General features: G+C 37.8%; 2 long non-coding RNA genes across 2 annotated transcripts; both read right to left on the bottom strand.

Annotated features, from left to right (window-relative positions):
• Positions 1 to 4,041: 4,041 nt before the first annotated feature.
• On the bottom strand, positions 4,042 to 4,500 carry LOC145323265 (uncharacterized). The gene is made up of 2 exons (XR_013880902.1): positions 4,385 to 4,500; positions 4,042 to 4,080 (listed from the first exon to the last, which is right to left on the bottom strand). It is a non-coding gene; the product is annotated as an uncharacterized LOC145323265 (long non-coding RNA).
• A 7,103-nt stretch (positions 4,501 to 11,603) lies between these two features.
• LOC145321845 (uncharacterized) lies at positions 11,604 to 12,041 on the bottom strand. The gene is made up of 2 exons (XR_013880427.1): positions 11,947 to 12,041; positions 11,604 to 11,642 (listed from the first exon to the last, which is right to left on the bottom strand). It is a non-coding gene; the product is annotated as an uncharacterized LOC145321845 (long non-coding RNA).
• Between the last annotated feature and the right edge of the window lie 745 nt (positions 12,042 to 12,786).

Raw genomic sequence — 12,786 nt, 5'->3', positions numbered from 1 at the left:
TTTCATGAAAAAGAGTATTTTAGGTCAATATAACATAGACACATTTTGGTTTGATGCAAAGGGCCAATAAAATTACAGAGTGAGTTAAAGTTGTGCTATTTAGGGAAGCTTAGTTTAGTCATTAGGCTTGTTTTATACACACGAAAGTGTGCCCCAATTTAAGGCCTATTTGCCGCTGTTAATATTATAAAGAGGAAAAGTTGTCATCTTACACAAGGAGGGGGGGACAATAGGCTGTTTATTACACAAGTCCCCAAAGCTTAACAACTCTGTTGAATTTGAATTTTGATTGTTTGGTTCATTAAATTGAGTGTCCAAACCTTAACCTCTAATTGTCGTCTATAAAAGGGGTAATTTTGTGTATCATCAGTGGGGATCTACATCATTAATCGAACATTGTCTTATCCCTATTGATTCTTGCATCTTAAAATAATGAACTTAAAATTACTTACTTGGTTTTCCTTTTAAATGATTAAAATTTAAAACATTAGAACAGTAGGTCTACTACAATTTAGAAAAGCTGTGCTTTGATGGAGCTAATTAGGATAAAATGCTTTGTAAAAACAACATTTTATATGAAATATACTTTAGTTTGTTGATTCTTTGTATTTCCACTGTGCGTCCTTACTTTGACTTTGACACAGAAGTTGCCATAATTCTCTTATGTAAAGTAGTAAGATATTTTTGTCTGTTGCGAAGGATCTCCCTAACCGCTAACCTGTAACTTTACAGTGAAGCTAATTAAAGTTTCAAGGAATGTTTTTTTGTAGGGTACCTCCAACCTCTAAAGAGATTTCACCTCTAAAAAATGGTCCCCCAAAGAAACCTTTTCTTTTTAAATTGAAAATGGGGGATTGGGTCAACGTTCCTCTAGGGGCGCATTCGCTAGTTGCAATTAGATTATTAATACTTTACTGTACGCCAGACACCACTAGGGATTGGAGTTAAATGTTATGTGCTGCGCACTTATTCATGGTTTCATTTCTTAATAGTCAAGGAATTTATGGTATAAAACCCTATTAAGACAAATGCCAAGCATTGCTGAAAACCTGAGGTTTTAGATATCTTTGGCGTTTTCATAAAAGGCAATTCTATTACATATAATAAAGTATAATTTAAATATCGAAAAAAAGGGCGCACAGTGCCAATTTAAAAGAATGACAATGTAAAACCTAGCCAAGAGAAATAAGAAAAAGAGGGAGAAAAGAGATTAGAGATATAGTTGGAAAAAAGAGAAAATATTACAGTTTTGAGCTAATTCTCAATCTCATAGTATAGATAGATTTTGTTTTAAACATTTTATTCATTTTCAGTTTGTTTAACCTAAAATAAAACACGATTTTTGGACTGGTTCCTATTGGTGCAATGATAGTTTGAATTTTAAGTATAAAAAGGTGTCATTATTGTCTAAGAGATGATTTTTAACATTTTGGAACTTTTTAAAGTTTTATTTTGATACTTGATCTTGACCTATAAGCACCTTAAAATTAAATTCTTTTATCATTTTAAAACCATTTAATAATTGAATTTATCAATTTCCTTTTAATGGTATTAATTACTCAGTTATTGATAATTTCATAGTAAACATATAATCTTTTTGTTAACAATGATAAATAGAATTTTTCCACGGGGAGTGGGGGGGGGGGGGGTAGTTAGCCCTCCCACCTAACATAGCCCCATTGTTATATTAAATAATGCTCATATCAATTAGGTTTCCGGTTTATGGAAGGGGGAAGGAATTTTAACAAAAATGACAAAATTCAGAATGCTATAGCATTTTCTACTAAATTTTAATTTTTTTTTATACTTTGATGTACATCTAAAAGTAAATTTGTAAAGGCGAGGGTACTGCCAATAAATAACTTAATATGACATAATGGAATTTTTCTAATTCATTAAAATTTTTGAAACTTATATATAGTAATTATTTTTTTTATTAATATTTGAGCTACAGTGATCGACAAACAAACGGACACTCATAGGTTATAAATATAAATAAATTTTAAATCACCAGCTGTTTCGTTTGAACACCATTGTTGCTATCAGTCATATTTGTGATTAAAGTCAAATTTAGCATTTTAATCCAATATTACAGTTAGGGAGTTGAATCCATTTTTATAGAAGCAGAAATATAATCTATGATTATGGTTTGGACCCTCTAAAACTGTAATCTACCCTTCCACTTTCCCCTCTCTTGGTGAAGATATCTTCAACGCCGATACGATTTTTGAAATATAAGATTCCACTTTTGTCTCTCTTGTTGAAGATATCTTCACCAAGAGAGGCAAAAGTGGAATCTTAAATTTCAAAAATCGTATCGGCGTTGAAGATATCTTCACCAAGAGAGGGGAAAGTGGAATCTTATATTTCAAAAATCGTATCGGCGTTGAAGATATCTTCACCAAGAGAAGGGAAAGTAGAATCTTACATTTCAAAAATCGTATCGGCGTTGAAGATATCTTCACCAAGAGAGGGGAAAGTGGAAAGGTAGATTACAGTTTTAGAGGGTCCAAACCATAATCATAGATTATATTTCTGATTCTATAAAAATGGATTCAACTCCCTAACTGTATTATGTAGAATCAATAAATATATAACACAATGATAACAACATTGCTTACATATTTCTCATAAACTTCATAATAATTTAGGATTCATAGCATCTTTATAACCATTCGTCTCCCTAACTGTCTAACAAAATTATTTTGTGTGTTAAAGACTCTCCAATTTCTATTTTTCTTAGCTTATTAAATATTTATTATATTATCATTGGAAGATTTTTCCAAACTTTTTCAAGTCCGAAGATTTTTCTCCCTAAATACTTTTGAAAACATTCAAAACTTCCAAGAAATCGTTCTATTAAGTCCGTAGTTTTAGATTTTTATCTTTTCTTTTACAATTGTATTTTTTTAAGCAGATAACTTCATCCAAAGTCTTCCTTGTTATTTTAACTCATTTAAGCCAAATAAATTGGCATAATTTTATAATGATTTCACACTTAGATGATAACAAATAGTTGACATAATTTGATTAATTAAAATCCAAGGATTTTTAAAACAAGAATGACTAAATCAATCAAAGCTAAGCTAACACACACAACAAACAAACAGTTTCCAATCTAGAGTCTAGAGTGTCAACGCTTGATTAAAAAGCTTCCTATGAAATGGTGGTGCCTTTTAAGTAGTGCCATATTGTCATAGTAATCACCATTTATAAATAATATCAAATCGAAAAGGTTTGTTTCAAAAAATGTCCAACAAATTTATATAAATGTTTCTATATTTTGCTATATGATGCTAAGATACCTTTTTATTAAAGTAACATATTTACGCGCAGCTAAACGTCCTGTCGCACTTTCGGACATAATCACCATAAATGTAGAACAACTAACCAATAAAATCATAAAGTTCCTATTTTTTACTCCATTTCCAATTCCATTTGTCCTTGGAAAAATAGAAACATGTCAAATAGTAGGATCAATTTTTGATGGATTAAGCAAAGGTATTTGATTGAATTTATACTACAATAGGGGCCCTGTCCGTCCGTATGTCATGTGTGCCTTTGTCTGTGTGTTTGGATATGTTAGTATGTGTGTGTGTGTGTGTGTGTGTGAGTGTGTGTGTTTGTGTGGGTGGGTGTCAGTGTGAGAATACAGGGAAACTAGGAAAACATTTTTTTTCAAAAATGCAAATTTGGAAATATATCTAAGTAGCTGGATATATGTGTGGAAGCCTATTAAAAATGACGCCATTACTGGCCTACCATTGGTCATTTAAAATGTATACTGGACTGCTATTGGTAATTTAGCCTTTGTATTGGCCTATCATTGGTCATTTGTAATGTACGACGTCATTTTTTGTATAGGCACTATAAACAGCTTAGTATTTGTGTGTTTTTTTTAAATATATTTTATATTAGCCGCTGTCTCAACCATGACACTTTGGTTGAGCTTGGACTTCCGAATTAGCGGGAAGTTCACGAGATCAGTTGGTGAACAGACAAAACCCCCAATACCAGGAACCATCAAGATTCAACAGCAGGTTTGAATATAGATTTATTGATGAAATTATTTCAAAAGACCTGAAATTACAAGATCAATTAATAAACAGAATAAAATATTATTCGTTATCTTAAAACTTTGAGCACTAAAAAAAATCTTTTTCTTTTCTTATGGTTAAAGAATCTTTGGAAACTTTGGCTTTTAAAGGAAAATTATTTGGTTTGATAAATCATTGTTAAATGCAACAATAAGGCACATAAAAATTACTAAAACATATATTATCATAATTAAGTTTCATGCTTAGCTGGCTAAAGCCTTTTTTTTTTAAAACTACATATAATCGTCCTATACACCATACTTCTTAATCAAATTAACAAATTCTACCTGAAGCTCTTATGGTTTCAAATCCCTGATATACTAGGGTAGTTCACACTCAATGAGACCAATGATAGGCCCAATTTTGTTCTCCGCAATCTTCACACTCTCATATCTCATTCAAAAGTAAAGAACGTGCGCTTCAAAATAAACAAACACTCTATGCCGCGCCACATTATGAAAGGAAAGCCCTAAAAGACGACATTTGCGCTTTGATTTTGGTTTAATGATAAGGAATTTAATTTCGAACTTGATAAACACAAAGCTTCCTCGAAAAGAGGTTAAGACACACCCCCCGTTTGAAAGTCAAATTAACTTCCTTAACGAGATTCAAGGTTTTTTTCGCGCTGAGCACTAGCAACATTTCTCACTAAACTCAACTCACCATAATCACATGAGAATGGCCACATCCCGAAAACGTGACAATTTTGCTCCTAACTAAATGAAACCCCGTGAAACGCATACACAATATTATACTCCTCACTAGGACTCATAATACCTCACATTTTAGGATAGAAGGATGGGGATTGGTTTGTACCATACAACATTCCATGCACATGACAATCACAAGATCACATACACAATCCTAAAATAGATAATCCTATTAATCATGATGTTGTAAATATAACAACTATATTAAATAATAATCATTTCATAATCAATAGGTAATAAATCATTATTAATAAATCAATAAGTACCTACGAAATCAGGTTGAAATGTAAATGTAAACAATAATGGTAAAAATAAAACGAAATAAATCTTAGACAAGAAATTTAAGATTTATAGGTACTTAAAACTAAATTTGTTAAGCATCAAAAAGAGTAGTAAGAAAAAATCTTTCAAAATCCTTGGGCAGAAAGTTTTTCAAACCTAATGAATAAGAACTGTAATATCTTAATCAACAAATAAAACTTTTTAATACTTAAAGAATAGCAAAATAATAATATCCTCGTTAGAATTTTCATTGAAATTATGAAAAAAAAATACCAATTTTTTCTTTGTAAAAAAAAATGAGACTTTAAATATGAATTTTCAATCATTCCTTGATCTGAATAAAAATGTTTTACTTGATTGAAATTCATATATAATTTTTTTAAAAAATCTGCTAAAAAAATACTTGATTTTTTTCTTAGAATAAATATCGAATCACGCAACCTCGACACATTTATTCCTTTTTGTTAAACTTTTCAGGTAAGTTTTAAAATGAATTGTACTTTTGAAAAGAAATTAAACTCAATAAAATTAAATTTGAGCATATGAAATAGAAGAATATTTAATCGCATTTCATTTGATTCTTATTTTAGGCATAAAAATAGGCATATGAAAAATGTGGCTTTTTACTAAAAAAAAACTCAATTTCCATAAAATAAGAATCAATTATTAATCATAATTTTTAACAACTGCCTGACTGATACAGCATGTTCTTCTAGGGGAGATTTATCTGTCAGTCTGAACAAGACTCTTGCCGTCTTTCTTCCATCCTCAATTCTCGTCACTCGGCCCATCCTCAAACATCTCATCAGCGGATTGGTACTCGTAACCAGAACTACATCTCCATCAGCTAGTGGCTCTGCCATCTCATCCTTCCACTTGGACATCCGTAATATCTTCGGTAGGATCTCCTGGCGGTAGGCAGTCCAAAACTGGGCAGATAAATCTTCCAACAACTTCAACCTGGAGGAAATTTGGTCCTCCGGTTTCATCGCCACATTGCACAACGGCTGGCGGTCAACATTTCCCAGCAGCTGGCCAGGGGTAATTAGCCGCCAATTCTCCACGTCGTTCGCAGCTTCAATCGTCAGTGGTCTGCTATTCATAATTTTACTGACCTCCGCCAACAGCACCAGGAGCTCGTTGAAATTAACAGAACTATTCACCAACTTCTTGGACAGCAATCTCTTGGTTAATCCCACCATTTTCTCAGCCTGCCCAATATAATGGTGGGCTCGGGCCGGGATCTGAGACCAAGAAAACTCTACCTGGCTGCCCAACTTCTGCTCTAAAACCTTGCGAGCACCGGATAATTGTGTGCCCATGTCACTTACTATGATCTTCGGCAGACAATGAACAGCTTCCAACTTGCGCAGGGACAACAGGATACTGCCGGTATCATACTTTTCCAAGGCATCTAACCACAACGCCCCTGAGAATCTGCAGACCACCACGAACACCCACACCTTCTTCGTTGCTGTCTGACTCCTCGTTTTGGCGGCAGCTCTCCTCGTAACCAGCGGACCCATCAGGTCGACTTGCACAGCTTCAAAAGGCCTGCTCGGGACCAACTTGTCAGGTAACACCTCCTTCATGGTAGCACGACATTCCTTAGCCCTCTCAACACTGCAGGGCCAACATTTCTTCACTTCCATGATGGCCAACCTCCTTGCCTTCACAATCCAGCACCAACGGCGGCTCTCAGCTAAAGTTCCACGGACACCAGAGTGAAGCTCAACATGCGCTTCTCTCATAAAAACAGCAGCTAACCAATTACCAGGCTCCAAAATTATTAAACCTGGCATGTCTTCAAATATCATTTTACGGCCGCCAGTAATGGCGTCAATGACTGGCTGTCCTCGACCAACCATTTTAAGAATCCTCATCTCCCTGGTCACATAATTTCCACTGGGACCAACGACAGGCCAGGTCAATGATACTTCATGCACTAATGGATTTAATGACGCATAATTGCCTTTAGCATCATTTATCCACTCATCCTCTTGGCTTCGTGACACAATGAAAAGTTCCGCCGCCGCCATAAAATTGTACAAAGACGGCTTGTACACAGCATCTGCGGCTGCTACATGACTACCAGCGGCTGTAGCCTTACCTTCTTGTCTGCTCTTTAGCTTCTTCAACCAGGTGTTCGCAACTTGCAGGACAGCTGCCATAATACGTTTGGCCTGTCCAAATGACCTCCTGTGCTTAAACCTAAAGACATCTTCAGCGGCTTCTCCGGCAACTTTCATTGAACATAACTTAACCATTTTGGTATTCAACTCCTCAGGGGGTAAAACCTGCTTGACTTCTTCGGCAGTTTTCACCGGCCACGCACTTTCATCCTGGCGCAACCATTCTGGGCCCAATCTGTACCTGGAACCTGGTCCCAAATCTGATACTTTGCAGGTGCTTCTGGTGCCCAAATCTGCAACGTTTTGCGTCCCCGGGACCCACCTCCAGTCATCCTTGTTGGTCGCAGATTGAATTTCTCCAATACGATGAGAATTAAATGTGTTCAACATAGCACTGTTGGAAACTATTTGTGATAAAACACACGATGAATCAGTAAAATACATCACTCTGATAATATCAAAGGGCAGGGCATCTCTGACGGACTTTGCCAACCTTGTGGACATCTGGCACCCCATCAACTCAAGGCGTGGAATTGACTCACACTTGACCGGCGCAACTCTTGACTTGGTGGCTAGCAGAAACGTTTCAAAACCTTGTCTAGTTGGCCACCTCAAATATGCATTAGATGCATAAGCCTCTGATGACCCATCCGAAAACATCATCAAGGATGGAAGGCCAGTTGGTTCATCCGGGACCACACAACGGTCAAACTCCAATTTAGCGACCTCAGCTCTGTCCTCCAGCGACTGAACAAGTTCATCCCGTAGACTTTTTGGAATGAAATCTTGCCAGCCCAAATTCAGCAAACAGGTTTTCCGCAGGACAAGTTTAATTCTCAACAGAATAGGGCTGCAAAGCCCAATCGGGTCGAAGGTTTGGGCGGCGAACCTATGGACCATCTTCTTTGTCAGATTCTCGTCCAAGGCGTCCTGGAGGTTGTACAAATCAGCATCCTCTTTCACCTTCCTTCCCTTGACTTTACCATCTTGGTTGACTCTTGTGGCGATGGACAACACATCGGTGGCTGGCTTCCATATCAGCCCGAGAACCTTGGTATGCTGGCAATCATCTCCAGAATAAATGACTTGTTTGAAGGAAAAACTACCTTTACCGATAATCCTGTCGGCCTCTTTCATCATCTCCCTGGCTTCTGGCTTCGATCCTGCTCCCGAAATAACGTCATCTATGAAGCTGTGCTTCTCAAGCTTGACTGCAACTGGAATCTGAGGTAACTTGAATTCCTCATCAGGGTAGGTATGTATTTGTGGCTCCTTCCATAATTCAGGTTTGGCAACAATTTCACTACCATTTATTTGTCCCTCTCCATACATCTCCTTCACCTCTGCTTCACTCTTTCCGCCGAACAGGCGGGACGTCAACTTCAGGGCTGTAACTGCCAAATTTCCCGCAGCTAACTCGCCGAAATTTACAACTTTGGTCAGGTAAATTTCAAGTGGACCATCTGGCGTCGGGGAAAATAAAACTCTCTTCATCTGGCTGTCGAACTCTGTGGCCAGGATGGAGTTATAAAACTTGGAGATATCCGCGGTTATACCAACCTTGTAACCGCGGAAAAGCATCAAATGATAAAAAATCTTCTGCATTGGCGGCGGGCCTCCCAGCATTATGTTATTAAAACTGGTACCCTTGAACGTCAGAGAACTATTTGCACACAATCGCATGGGTGTGGAACTTGAATCCTCCTTGAAAGCAACCACTATTGATGAACAAGACTTAGGTCCTTCATACTGCAACTCTTCAGGCGTGGCTTTTTGGAAAACGCCTCTTCTTATGGCGTCGTTGAATACCTCCACATACATTCCATAGGTACCTTCCTTGACCATCCTGGCACGATCCTTTTCAGCAATTTTGCGGGCTAAACTTTCATTGTAGGGTAAAGTGTGAGGATCTTCAATATAAGCATATTGACCTGTCCACTTGTTGGACTGCAAGTCTAGTGTTAAACCTGCCTCAATTATCCTCTGCCTCTCACGCTGGTCCCAGGTAGTGCCGTCGGCCATAGCCTTGCACTCTTGACAAGCAGTACATCCTGGACAAAGTGCCTGCGGCTGTATGCCAAACGATTCAGACGTCAGAAAGTCTGGCAAAGTGCCTCCACTGACACTGACAGCCTTATAAGCCGACTTTTGATCTCCAGCTCCACCATCAGCACTCGTACAGATAAAACCACTACCAAAAATGGTTCGCCACAACATAGACTGGCCCACTTTCTGGTAGGTTGAAGGAAACACGTCAGGATGTGTATTTCCAATGATGATATCTAAGCCTCCACTAATATATGTAAACCTTTCTGGCGGCATTTTAAATATCTCGGCGGCAGTTTCGGGGTGGACCGAGCGCATCTCGTTGGCCCCGCCGAGGGTAGGCATGACAGCTGCCTCAAACTCCCTCAGATTGCCGTCCCTATCCTTCAGATAAAACACAACATTGCGGCAGGAAGACTCACTGCCATCAGCTACAGAAATAGTTGTATATCTGCCAGTAGATTTCAGCTTCAACTTGTTGGATAACTTCTCAGACACAAGTGGCAAATTTGCCCCGGAGTCAAACATTACCGTGGCTTGGCAGGTGCCGCCGCCAGGTGCTACAACAGGAACTAACTGAAGTAAGAAGGTACAGGGGCTGGGTGCAGAACTTGACTTGTAGACTGTATTCACACCAGCACTAGCCTCATGGAGTAACCTGGAATGGTATCTGTCGCAATTATTAGTACCACAAACACCAAGCTTCTCAGATTTATTACACTTGTCAGCAGTATGGCCGTCGCACAAGCAGAGTTCACATAACTTCTTCTGCTGGACAACTTTCTTCCGGTCAACCACATCCATCTTCTTAAACGTGAGGCAACGGAAAATCGGGTGTTTCTCCTTGCAGCTCTCCACAGGACATGCACTGTTCCACTTGGAAGCCTTGCCCTTTCCAGCCTTTCCATTCTTATCGTCGCTGCGGCCAGATACTTGTGCGGCGGCAGCTCTATCACGATTTCTCTTGCCGGCGCCACTATCATAGGACATATCACCGGCCAACATGGCACCTCTGGTCCTCTCCAGCAGTTCAACAATCTTCGGGATGTTTGGTTGGTTCATGCTACCAAGCTCCATCATAATTTTGTCCCTCAAATTTTCAGGGCACTTGTCTTTAAAAATATGAATGAGAGTTAGGTGGTTGTAATCCTTAGCTGCAGAACCAACGATGGCTTCTACCTCCTGCATCATGCTCTTGAAGGTAGCAATTGCGCTAACCACGTCCACAGGTTTATCCACAGGTTTCATCTTGTTCAACTTAGTTAAAATCCTCATGAACCGGCGAGTGTTTGATAAAAACATCTGGTCAAGAAACGCCCATTGTTCATTGTGATCTCTAATCGCTGACACTTGCTTGCGTAGTTCCGGGTTGGTTATCACCTTCTCCATACACAACATCAGGCTTAACCTCTGGTCAGCAAATCCATAACCAGAGCATAGATCCTTAAAGACCTGTTTAAAGTTTGGGTAATCCGTGTCAGTACCGTCGAACGACGGCAATAAACTGTTGTCCCAGCGCCCATACTGCGGGTTGGAACTCCGAATATCCACGGCAGACATACTTCTGGAGAGCATGGCAGGTGTCCCACTCTCATCCAGGTTAGATGAACGACGTTCCATCTCTCTAAGCCTTCGGTACATATCACGTACTTCTTGGCGCAACTCCACGGAAATTTTAAGCACTCCCATGTCCATCTTCACCTTCTCAATGACGTCGAGGTTCCTGGCGACAGTGCTTGACCTCGCGTCATCTGAATCATTGTCAAGCCAGTACAGAATTTTTGTACACTGCTCCAACGACGCATAAACTTTATCTGCAACAGTTTTTTGCTCACTAGCTTCATCCAAATCACGCTTAAACTCGCGCAGCTCACTAGTCTCCACGGCAGGTTTTAGACTTTTTATTAGGTCAGATTGGTCCTTGACCTCACTAAAAATGTCACGAATTGATTTTACATTCACATTTTCACATGAACTAAAACTTTGGCAGGCTTTTAGATTGTCATAAAACAATTTTAACTGTTCATCAAAAACTTCTAGCCTTTCACTGCCAATAGCGATTGCTCGCTCAATTTTCTGCTTTTTGGTTAGTGGCATATTGATTCACTAGGTACTTATTTCACAGAAAAATTGTCACAGTTTATTGCATCAATAATTCACTAGATGCTATTGATCTCTTGATGAATGCTAACGCCTATTCATCAGATATTTTGAAATTGTCTCAACCATGACACTTTGGTTGAGCTTGGACTTCCGAATTAGCGGGAAGTTCACGAGATCAGTTGGTGAACAGACAAAACCCCCAATACCAGGAACCATCAAGATTCAACAGCAGGTTTGAATATAGATTTATTGATGAAATTATTTCAAAAGACCTGAAATTACAAGATCAATTAATAAACAGAATAAAATATTATTCGTTATCTTAAAACTTTGAGCACTAAAAAAAATCTTTTTCTTTTCTTATGGTTAAAGAATCTTTGGAAACTTTGGCTTTTAAAGGAAAATTATTTGGTTTGATAAATCATTGTTAAATGCAACAATAAGGCACATAAAAATTACTAAAACATATATTATCATAATTAAGTTTCATGCTTAGCTGGCTAAAGCCTTTTTTTTTTAAAACTACATATAATCGTCCTATACACCATACTTCTTAATCAAATTAACAAATTCTACCTGAAGCTCTTATGGTTTCAAATCCCTGATATACTAGGGTAGTTCACACTCAATGAGACCAATGATAGGCCCAATTTTGTTCTCCGCAATCTTCACACTCTCATATCTCATTCAAAAGTAAAGAACGTGCGCTTCAAAATAAACAAACACTCTATGCCGCGCCACATTATGAAAGGAAAGCCCTAAAAGACGACATTTGCGCTTTGATTTTGGTTTAATGATAAGGAATTTAATTTCGAACTTGATAAACACAAAGCTTCCTCGAAAAGAGGTTAAGACAGCCGCCCTAGGCAGGTACTAGGCTATTCCTGGTCACTTTCAAAAAGAGAAGAAATTAAACAAAATATAACATTTTTGTGTCTTTTTATAAGTTCAAAACAAAAGTGTCTACTCCAAGTGTTTTTATTGGTGAAGTTTGCGAGATATTTTGTTCAATAATTTGGATGATGGCAAAGTGTCCCTTTAAAGTCTTATAGGGTGTGTGTAGCCACCCCCTCCCTCCCCCATTCCAAAACCAAACTAACTTTAAATCCTACTGTGCTGCACTACTGTGAGTATTTGTATTAATGCTAGGACCTACAGTCCTTTAATTTTACTGTATAACAGTCAATTCATCGCTATATTAAGCCTACTATTGTCATGTGATATCCTAACATTTATTTACTTTAGGAACTAAATCCATTCATATTTCCAATTTCACATAAATTTTATGAATTAGATTTTTAATATTGGTTTTATTATTATATTTATTATATTATGTTATTATTTGCAGTTATATAGATATAGTCAAATAAATAAAATAATCATCAATTTTTTAAAAGTAAATATTAGGGAAAAGAA

This window comes from Acartia tonsa, chromosome 6 (assembly GCF_053477335.1).
Source record: "Acartia tonsa isolate MP-2025a chromosome 6, ASM5347733v1, whole genome shotgun sequence".
In the NCBI taxonomy this organism is placed as follows: Eukaryota; Metazoa; Arthropoda; class Copepoda; order Calanoida; family Acartiidae; genus Acartia; species Acartia tonsa.
Note: the sequence above shows the minus strand (reverse complement) of the source record. Positions and strands in the feature narration are given on the sequence as shown.